At 38.2% G+C, this 11,787-nt stretch overlaps 1 pseudogene; it reads left to right on the forward strand.

Moving 5' to 3' along the window:
• Nucleotides 1–866: 866 nt before the first annotated feature.
• On the forward strand, nt 867–1,044 carry LOC115508000 (annotated as a pseudogene).
• The last annotated feature ends 10,743 nt before the right edge of the window (nt 1,045–11,787 follow it).

Here is an 11,787-nt window from a genome sequence, read left to right on the forward strand (position 1 = left end):
ATATTGTTTTAGGAGTCTTTATCTCCAAAATGCCTTGTACTCAGTAAGCATTCTATATGTTAGTACCTTAATGTATAGAGCTACAGCAATAGCACATTTCCAAGGAATAAGTTATTTCATATGGGTCAATTTTTTTAGAGATTAAAAATTGTACTTTTAAAAACTTCTTGATGAGAATGTTTCTAAAATATATCATATATTTTCCTTACATCACACAGAAGATAGTGAGATCAAAATGGTCTTTCCATGTTGACTCAGGGTGATAATTTAGGAACCTTAAACACTTTGCAGGGGTGCAAGTTAGTAGGATCTTCCTTTCTAAATCTTTAGGTGAATTTTAGGAGCTACTGTACAAGGCAGTATGCTGGGCTGTCAGATATCATCTGTCATTACCCGTAATAGTACACTGGGTTCTTGAAGGTTTCTTCAACTTCACATCTCTGAGGACTGAGAAGTCTGATGATCAAAGATGTCAAGTTTGTGAGAAAATAAGGTGTGGATTACATCCTGAGGATTTCTCCTAGAATGGATTGCAGGGCTTTAGTTCTTTGGCAATTGACAGATTGTATGATGTATGAGGTGTTAAAGCATGCTTATGCTTGCTTCTCATTCGTAGCCCTGCCCTGTAGACTGGGGCTTTCTAAACTTCAACATCTGTGGGAACCCTGTAATCAGAGTCCATCCATGGTTCAATTGATGATTGACTTTTCACATGAGAGAGTTGATTTGACAAATTTCATTCATATGGGCATTAAGGAATTGAAAAGACAAAATTTGCTTTTACTAATTTTCTGACTTAGAACTTTTAGAAGTCATTTGTTGCTTTTATAGTCTGATGTTAAGGAATGTTTTAAAGTAGGTGAAGAATTGCTTCTTGGCCTTTAGGCTAAGGTCAAGTGTAGCATCTGTTCTTATCAGTTTAAAGTAGGTGAAGAATTAAAATGGAGTGTAAGAAAAGGAGATTGAGTTTGCAATTCAGTATTTCATGGTCTCCAGAACCTTTGTTCTTTTTTCCAAAATGGCAGTGAATTTAGTGGTGCATTTCGTGTGGTAACAAGGGTTTATTTATGTATCTGCCCTAAATTGAAGCTGAAAATATAAAGTGTCCTGATCCCTGGAGCTGTTCTTCTTTGTGATGTCCTTACTACTCAGGAACTGAATGAAGGGTGAGCAGTGCAGTCCATTGGATTTGGCACAGTGATATGCTAGAGAAAGCGCCATGAGAGCCAGTTGTATATATCTCTTTCCTATTCCACCTGTAGTGATGTCTCACTCATAGCTTCAAATTAGCCATGGTGGGAATATTTATAACATGGAAAGTGGCAAACACTATAAACAGGGTTTTTTCTTTTTGTTTTTTTCCCAGAGAGCCAACATTTTTAAGGTTTACCGGCATACCGCTGCTCTCTAGACCATTGGCCTTAGCATAAGCCACTAATTAATGCTTTATTAAGGCAACTTTTAAAAAATGGACATATAATGACCAATAAATTATATTAGTTTCAAGTGTACAATGTAATGAATTGTTATTTGTACTTATTGCAAAATAATCGACACAATAAGTCTAGTTAACATCTATCACCATACATAGTTACAGTTTTTTTCTTGTGATGAGAATTTTTAAGATTTACTCTCTTAGCAACCTTCAAATATGCAAAACAGCATTATTAATTATAGTCACCATGCTTTACATTACATCCCTATGGGTTATTTATTTTATAACTTGAAGTTTGTACCTTTTGACCACCTTCACTCATTTTGCCCAACCCAACCTCCCTGTCTCTGGCAACCACCATCTTCTCTGTTTCTATGAGCTCAACTATTTTTTTTTTTTGATTCCACATAGTATTTATCTTTCTCTGACTTATTTCATTTAGCAAAGCCCCCTCAAGGCCCATCTATGTTGTCACAAATGGCAAGATTTCCTTCTTTTTCATGGAATAATATTTCAGTGTGTGTGTGTGTGTGTGTGTGTGTGTGTGTGTGTGTGTGTACCATAATGTCTTTATCCATTCATGTATCAATGGACACTTAGGTTGTTTCCATGTCTTGCCTATTGCAAAAAGTGCTGCAGTGAACATTGGGGTACATATATCTTTTTAAAATTTTATTTATTTTAGAGAGAGAGCGAGCATGTGCATAAGCAGGGGAGAGGGGCAGAGGAAGAGTGAGAGAGAGAGAATCCCAAGCAGGCTTCATGCTCAGCAAAGAGCCTGACACAGGGCTGGATCCCTGGGATCATGACCTGAGCTGAAATCAAGAGTCGGATGCTTAACTGACTGAGCCACCCAAGTACTGTCTTTTTTAATTAATGTTTTTGTTTTCTTCAGTTAAATACCCAGAAGTGGAATTGCTGGATCAAAAGGAAGTTCTATTTTTATTTTTATTTTTATTTTTATTTTTATTTTTATTTTTTGAGGAATATTCATGCTGTTTTCCACAGTGGCTACACCAATTTATGTTCCCACCAACTGCATACAAGGGTTCCCTTTCTTCCACATCCTCACCAACACTTATTTCTTGTATTTTTGTTGATAGCCATTCTAACAAAAGAGGTGTGAGGTGATAACTCATTATGGTTTTAATTTGCATTTCCCTGATGATTAGTGATGTTGAACATCTTTTCATATACTTGTTGGCCATCTGTATGTCTTCTTTGGATAAATGCCTATTCAGATCCTCTGCCCAATTTTTAATCAGAATGTTTGGGTTTTTTGCTATTGAGTTATATAAATTCTTTATATATTTGGATAAATAAATAAATATATATGGATAAATAAATAAACATATGTATATATATAATTGTATATTAACCCCTTATCAGATATATGATTTGCAAATATTTTCTCTCATTCAGTAGCTTATTTTTTCATTTTGTTGGTTTCCTTGTTGTGTAGAAGCTTTTTAAGTTTAACATAGTTCCACTTGTTAATTTTTGCTTTTATTGCTCAAGTCAACCTTCTTGGACAAAGAAAACAAATTAGATTCAGATGAACTTAGAGTTATCAAGTTGCTGATATGTTTGTGTCACAGGGCACCTGGGTGGCTCAGTCAGTAAATGTCTGACTCTCCATCTCAGCTCAGGTCTTGATCTCAGGGTCATGAGTTCAAGCCCTGTGGTGGGCTCCACACTGGATGTGGAGCCTACTTTTAAAAATAAAAAATAAAATGTTTGTGTCAGGAGAGACAATATCATCAAATCCAAACCCCTTATTTGTTTTTAACCAAAAGTAAAGTGGGACTCATAAATGAGTGGAAAACAACTTGGGCAGATTATATGTTGTAGAAAAGAACAGGGTTGGGATTAGAACCAGGTCTCTTGACTCTTTGACCAGACAGTTTTTAAAAGTTTACTTTAAATAATACCTTTTATTAATAGTATAAAATAATGTTCCAAAATGGAAAAATAGAATAATAAAATTTAATAAGAAACATTAGCAATTAATTGTATATAATTAAGAATTTAATATCTCGTGTGTTCTAAGTACAAAACTGGCAATTTACAGTATTTTTTTATTAAGTTTTTTATTTTAATTCCAATACAGTTCGCATACAGTGTTCTGTTAGTTTCAGGTGGATAGTGATGCAACAATTCTCAGTGCTCATCGTAAGTATACTCTTGATTCTCTTCATCTATTTCACTCATCCCCCCACGGCCTCCCCTCTGATATGCTTTATTTTAAACAAATATCCTCAGTAAAAGTTTTTTTTTTTCAACAAGAAAATTTTTTACTTGAAGCATACTTGGGAATACGTGACTCTAAAAGATATATATAAAACATTCCAGGGGCACCTGGGTGGCTCAGTCAGTTGAGCATCCAACTTCGGCTCAGGTCATGATCTGGTGGTTCATGGGTTCAAACCCCGTGTCGGGCTCTGTGCTGACAGCTCAGAGCCTGGAGCCTGCTTCGGATTCTGTGTCTCCCTCTCTCTGCCCCTTCCCTGCTTGCACTCTGTCTTTCTCTCTCAAAAATAAATAAACATTAAAAAAACATTCTATCGCAGAAAAATAGAATACACACTTTCTTCAAGTACACACAGAAGACTCTACTGGCTATAATATTCTCTCATTTAAGCCCTACCACAATCACATGCCTTATAATCCCCATTTTACTGAAAAAGAATCAAAGATCAGAGAGGTTATATAACTTATGTAAGTTTACACAGCAGGTGGGTAGCAGGAGCAGGAAGCAGAGAGCCCTGCTGTTTTGAAAGCCCATTCTTCTCCATATGCCAGGTTGCCTTTCTAAACCTGACATTAGCAGGCTGAGATTGTGCCCCAATGAGGCACACATTTATTTACTTCAAAAACACTTTGGAAAATAAAAAAGAGCTAAACACTAAAATGAGAATTTTCTCATAAACTAGAGTGTTTCTTTCTATCGCTCTCTCCCCCATCTCCTCATAGAGACCCTTACAGGAGAACAGCCTGCCATTTACAGCAGTTAGCCTCATGCCTCTGCAGTGCTCCCTGGAGCTTGTGAGATTCCCGCTGGGTCACATTGGATTGGTCCTGCTGGGAAAGTTTACTGAGTAAGCCTTGATTCCTCCAGTGATAACCTACCATTTATCAGTTGGTTAATGTGTGTCTTATTCATTTATGTAGTCTACTAGAGGGACATTTGGCATAGCTTCTGTTTGCCTTTTAGCAAGGCAAGTTTTTGTTGTTAAGTTTTGTACATTCTTGTATGTGTGTGCCTGTGTGTTTAACAGTTTATAACAGAAATGCTTCTTTGAAGCCAAAATAATTCTTCATGGTTACAATGTAACCTTAAACTCTTATAGCATGTATGAACACTTTCTTGAAACTGAGAAATACACCTCCTTGAGCCAGCAGATTAGTTTTTAATTTGGGATGTTTTCTTAAAAGATAAAATATTCTGCATTTTTTTCTTGGTGAATAGTTTTAGAACGGGTTCCCAAATTGCATTGCCAGTTCAAGTCTGGCGGTAGTTCAAGTGGAATATAATAACAGATAAAGGTCTGGAAGTGTGTGTTCCTGTTAAGGGCAATGGGGCTGGAAGGGCTAGAAGTAAAGAGTGTCTCAGAACAGCAATATGTCCGGGAGGAAAATCTTGGAAGCCAAGGTGAAATGCTGATAAACACAGGCACCCATGCATTTGGGAGGGTGAGTGCAGCTACATTCCTCATTAACCTGACAACAGTCCCTTTCTCTCTGGCAAGGTTGTCTTGGTAGGCTCAACGTGCAGCTAAAAGAGGAATATACACTGAGTGCTGGAGGTGGAAGTTAGGATGTGGCTGCCAAACAGTTCATATCTTTGAGATGACCACAAACACGGTGCAATGACAGAAGATCCACACAGATGTTCTTATTCAAAGACTATTCTGGCTATCTTTTGCTGGGTATCAAACCACCCCACAACGGGGGCTTAAAAAATAACAATCACTTATTTTGCTTACCCATAGTGGGGGTTGACTGGACACAGCCAGGCAGTTTCTCTTGAGACCTAGCAGATGGTTTCAGTCATAGTGGTTGGAGTTGGGGCCATCTCAGAGACTCCTTCACTCTTAGGTCTGGTGCTTGTGCTGGGGAAATTCAAACAGTTGGGGGCTGGAACAGATGGGGATCCTGGGCGTCTCTGTCTCTATGTCACCTCTCCAACATGGTGGTATAGACAACCAGGCTTATTACATGATGGATGAAGGCCCTCCAAGAAGGTATTTTAAGAGATAACATTTAAAAGGTGCCAAACATATAGTAGAGTACCTAACGGTAAATATTACATTCATCCAAAGGAATTTTGAATTCAGAATTTCAAGCAAACAGATTTCAGGTGAAGCACATTATTCTTTTTATAGTAGAGTATATAAGGCTGACCTGTGGGATTGGAGACTGTGGGATATGTAGAGGTGTGCTTGTGTGTGTGTGTGTGTGTGTGTGTGTGTGTGTGTGTGTGTGTGTGTTGCGGCATGTAAACAATTTAATGATTCCTAGAATCTCCCAGAGGTTCCTCTCCCTCCTGGCTAGAGAGAAGAGAGAGAAATTCACATGATCCTATCCATCTCCACCTCCAGCTTCTTTGTAATCTGAGATTTTTGTGTGGTCCTGTATCACACAATCATTCAGTCCTCAATGAGAGAACATGTCTAACGACCAAGTTGTGCAGCAATAATTAAATATACCATAGGTGAGGCTATGTATTTTACTTGGTTCCAGCCATGCTTAAGTGGCTCAGCCTCTAAAGCTTATGAACTTAGTTCAACTGAAACACAGGAAGGTATCTTGTTTATTGCTAATTAGTATAAAATGTAATTACTATGAAAGTAAAAAACATGTTGGGAATCAAGCAAGGATTCCTTGGTTTAAATATATTTCATTTGGAGAATAGGGAAGGCTTTTTTTTTCAAGAAATATAAGAAGAGTTAAGCATTTTGCTAAGGAAATTGAACCTTGAGAGACCAGAGTTTAAACATATCATACTTAAATATATCATATTTAATCATTATTTGATTAACACTTTTAACATCCAATTAAAGATTAATTTGTACACCAGCTCTAGAAGCTTATTTCATTTACTGATCTTTAGTCTGAGCTGGTTTTTGTTTAGTTTTCAAAGCACCTTGGATGCTGTTCTTTGAGCTTTCTTTGTGGTAATTATTAAGTTAATTGAGGGAAGTCAGGGCCTAAGTATTTCAGAAATGAAATTATATGGCCATTAATTTGTGAAGCTCCTGATTATCTTCTCATTCAGAGTTTAAAGTTCATTTCAGAATCATAAATAAAGGAGAGATGACAAGTCTAGTTTTATGAACTAGGCCCTGGCTTCAAGCACTTAAGGAAATCATCCTGAGTCCAGTTTCTAATTGCCTTGATCCAGTTGTATGAATTACCCCCATTTGTTTTTGCTTCTTCTTCTTAATAATGGGGCACACATTTCTTGTAAAGAATAGCTGACTTATTAAGAGTGTGTTTAGTGCTATTTGACCAAAGGTAATGTTCTGGAGAATTTATTTAGATAAATCCCTTGGTTTATTCCATCCACTTGGCCTGCTGTCTTCTTCCTGTTCCTCTTCATCTCTATGACTCTCATCTATCCTTGATGAGGCTCTGAAGGACATTTCCACTTCTCAGGTTGGATTAGTTGCCTTGCTGCAGCGGGCATAGGCCTTCAATGCACACATTCCTCTACGGTTTCTATCACTTGAAATGAAAGTAAGTAATTATCTGTTTAGATGTCTGTCACCTCACTAGATATTAGCCCTCTGAGGACAGGAACTTTCTTTTTCAACAGTGTACCCTCCATATTCAAAGAAAATTATATAAGCTAGGGAGAAATTGTGCCTCAAACTCAGGGCACATGATACTCACCTGATAAATGCTTAGGGGACGAATGTGTACAAGTACCCTGAATTTTTAACTGGTGCTTTTCAGAAGCCCAAATCAATGCAAAGTTGACTTGATAAAGTGAGCTTTGAGGCATTTTGGTGAATGAAAAACACAGTTTTGAATTTTTGAAGAACAATTTGCTGATACATATTGCAAACCAATAATTATGCTTAACAATAAAGCAAACTGCATTTTGCTATTGTTGGGTTTTATCATCTGTGAACCCTAGCTGATTGATAAATAATGTATTAGTTATCTATGGCTGTGTACAAATTACCCAACACTTAGTGACTTACAACAAAACACATTTCTGATCCCGCAGTTTCTGTAGGTCAGGCAAGTGGGCATGGTTAACTGGACACTTTGCCTCAGCATCTCACGGTCTCCAGTTCTCTTGAGGCCCCAACTGTAAAGGACCTACTTTCCAAGCTCACACTCGTGTGCCTGTTGGCAAGATTCAGTTTCTCATGAGTTGTTGAACTGAGCCTTCAGTTTCTCATGAGGCCTCCCTTGGTTCCTTGCCATGTGGGCCTCTCCATAGAACATCTCATTCATGGTGACTGGCCTCATCATGGGGAGCACGCAGGAGGACGGGAGAGGGTGCCAACAAGAGAACACACACAAGTCACGACGTTTTGTAAACTAAACCTGGAAGTGAGATCCCATTGCTTTTACTATATTGTACTGGTTACTAGGTCCACCCTACACTCAAAGTGGGGGAGGGGGTATTACACAAGAGTATGCATGCCAGGAGGTAGGAATCATTGAGAGCTGTATCAGAAGCTTCCTACCATTCCTAAATAAGAATTTAAGAAAATTACAAAATGTATAACACAAAATATTGGGGACACAAAAATGAAACACACTAATGTGATTTTAAACAATTTAAGCCCCGACTTTTTAATGCTTTATTCTTTAGTCCAAAACATTAATTTTCTGTCTACTTGGTGCCACACCTCACAATACACTCATGGCACCCCGGAAAGGAATAAGACTTTGTTAATGACTGAAGGAGCTTAGAGATTCGTGAAGGAAATACACACGGAGGAAAAAACCATTAAGGAAAATTTCATAATGCAAGTACTTGAGTGTGGTTTTTGGAGTATAGGAGTAGAGTAGATGTCAGGAAAGTTTACTGAGAGTTGTGTTGCTGAAAGTTGTTTGGGGAGGTGAGTGATGAGGAAGAATTTCCTAAGCAGACAGTGGTGACATGAGGAAGAGCTTGTGGAAAGGAAGAAATACTGCTTATCTGAGATGAATGAAATCAAGGTTTTGCTGATCATATAAATACATAAGAAAAAATCATGAAGTGGCTGGAAAAGAACTTATACCAACTGTCCCCCAAGTCTCAATGTCAGTGCCAAGGGGAGCAGAGGTGACTCAACTCCCACAGTTAGGAGAGATGACTTTGTGAACATGATCTTTGGCAACTGCTCTTGTCTCCTTAAAGGTTAGTTATGCTGGATTTTTCTTCTTTTCTTTTTGATTTTTTTTAACATTTATTCATTTTGAGAGACAGAGAGAGACCGAGCATGAGTGAGGGAGGAGCAAAGAGAGAGGGAGACACAGAACCAGAAGCAGGCTCCAGGCTCAGAGCTGTCAGCACAGAGCCCGACATGGGGCTAGAACTCACGAACCATGAGATCATGACCTGAGTCAAAGTCAGATGTTCAACCGACTAAGCCACCCAGGTGCCCCTATGCTGGATTTTTCTGAATTCATGACTGGTCCTTGATGAAACTTTGAAACATGCACGTTTTGTCATTTGGGTCATAGTTGAAGCCCCTCTCCTGCTCTGTGGTATTTCTCCAACCCCAGGAATTTGGTCAGTTCTGGGTGGTTTCTTGTCATCTGAGGTTTCACCAGGCCAATCTTGACAGGCAGTGTGCCTTCCAGGCTCCCTGGGAAGGTCTCCCTCCTCTTACCTATCAAAGCCTATGTAACATGTTTCCTCTCCAGAGGGAAGTAAAGGAAGAGACTTGGGGCCAGCATCCAAACTGGCAAAGAAACTGATACCTGTGTCACCTGATTTTAAGGCCAGCATCTAAGGTAGCAGCACAAATTACCCATAGTGATGTGGTGAGGGAGGTGTGCTTGACTGTAGATTATACAGTTGACCCTTGAACATGGGTTTGAACTATGCAGATCTACTTACATGTGTGTTGTTTTTTTTATATAAATACATTACTGTAAATTTATTTTCTCTTCCTTGTGATTTTCTTAACAACATTTTCTTTTCTCTAGTCTACTTTATTATAAGAATATGGTATATAATACATATAACATACAAAATAAGTGTTAATTGATTGTTTATATTATCAGTAAGGCTTCTAGTCAACAGTAGGCTATTAGTAGTTAAGTTTTTGGGCAGCCAAAAGTTATATGCTGATTTTCAACTGCACAGGGAGTCAGTGCCCCTAACCCCTGTGTTGTTCAAGGGTCAACTGTAATTGCATTATTTTGCTCTTAATTATCTTATTTTTTTGCTTTTGCTGTCACCTCAATTACATTTGTACAAATATGCCTCTTTTCTTGTGACAGGATCCTGTATTTATTTCTGAGTTTAATTCTTTTTGGCATCATTCAATTTTACATTCTTCAAAATAATAACTCCAGGATGCCATTATCTAATGATCAATGAGTTCTCTGCCAAGTCATTGTCTCATGTTTAAGTTTTTGGGTTTTTTTAAATGTTAGGTTATATATAAAAAAAATTCTGTATACTAGGGAGGAACTGTACTTCAGAGAGGGTGAGAAATCTAACCTAAAGCCTGTGTTCTTTGCATGAAGCCAAGCAAAAGAGCCAGTAGAGCCAGTAGATGAAATTATTGTCTGGAATCTTTGAGAAATATGTGGTATCAGCAGAGCTTCTGAGTGGTGAGAGTTGGGCAAATGATCTTTCTCTTTTCCAATAAGGGGGAGCACTCTTCAAACTATAGGTTGAATAGCTTTCTGTCAATCCTTGGAATGAGGAGATGAATAAAATAAGCTAGGAGAACTTATAAAAGGGAATGACATTGACCTTGTAACCCTCTACACCCTCACAGCTATCAGCACCCCTTTCTGTAGCTTTTTGAATTTGCCTGTTTATGACACCAGTATCCCCTTGCCTACTCAATGGTCACGAAGACTCTCTTCTGTGTCCATCATAGTGCAGTTCTCAGAAGGCATCTTACTGTGTATATAAATATAAAAGAACACCTTAAATTTCTGTGTTTTTAGGAACTCGGATAGGTTATCACCAGCTTCTGATTGGTAAAATATTTCCCTTCTTTTTTTCCCGCTGAATCTCTAAGGGCCATAGTCTGATTTTTAAATCATGAGCCACAACAGCTACACGTGTCAAATTATGCTCTAATTATGTGCTGATATATCTGTCTTTCCTGCTAAATTGGAAGCTCTCTGAAAGTTGGAGTCCTGGGCTTTTTATCTATGTATACATTCATTCATTCATTCAATACATTCATCTGTGTATTGAAATATATATATATATGGGGGCGCCTGGGTGGCTCAGTTGGTTAAGCGTCCAACTTCAGCTCAGGTCATGATCTCATGGGTCATGATTCTAGCCCCACGTCGGGCTCTGTGCTGACAGCTCAGAGCCTGTAGCCTGCTTCAGATTCTGTGTCTCCCTCTCTCTCTGCCCTTCCCCCACTCACATTCTGTCTCTCTCACTCTCAAAAATGAATAAATGTTAAAAAAAAAAAAAAAAAAAAACTTGAGGGGCGCCTGGGTGGCTCAGTCACTTAAGCATCCGACTTCGGCTCAGGTCACGATCTCGCAGTTCATGAGTTTGAGCCCTGCATGGGGCTCAGTGCTGACAGCTTGGAGCCTGGAGCCTGCTTCGGATTCTGTGTCTCCCTCTCTCTCTGCCCCTCCCCTGCTCATGCTCTGTCTCCCTCTCTCTCAAAAATAAATAAACATTAAAAAAATTTTTTTTATTTGAAATGTATACATACACATATATATATAGTTATAATACACATATATAAATTGTTATATATATATAACAATGTCTGGCACCTAGCAAACTGTAACAAATGCTTGTCCACATAGTCATTCATTCATTCATTCATTCATTCAGATTATTCAATCTCTCTGAACTTTACTTTCTTTATTCTTATTAGGATAACAGTACAAAAATCACCTGGCAAGTTGTCAGATACATAGTAGATATTCAATAAATAATGTGATATTCTTTCCTCCTACTCAAAGATGTAATCCATGAAAGCTGAAGAGGTAGGTATTATTTAGAGAAGTCAAGTGTTCTGGGACCATGTTCTTATCTGTTCTAAATTCATCCATGTTAGCTTTAAGTGTATCAATCTCTACATCCCTCTCCTTCGCAGGACAGCAGAAGAAAAAAGGCTTCCCGGGCATTCTGCTTTCTCTGTCTTACATGAACACAATTTGTGTACAGACTGTCAGTCTTGTTCCTT

This window comes from Lynx canadensis, chromosome X (assembly GCF_007474595.2).
Source record: "Lynx canadensis isolate LIC74 chromosome X, mLynCan4.pri.v2, whole genome shotgun sequence".
NCBI classification, from domain to species: domain Eukaryota; kingdom Metazoa; phylum Chordata; class Mammalia; order Carnivora; family Felidae; genus Lynx; species Lynx canadensis.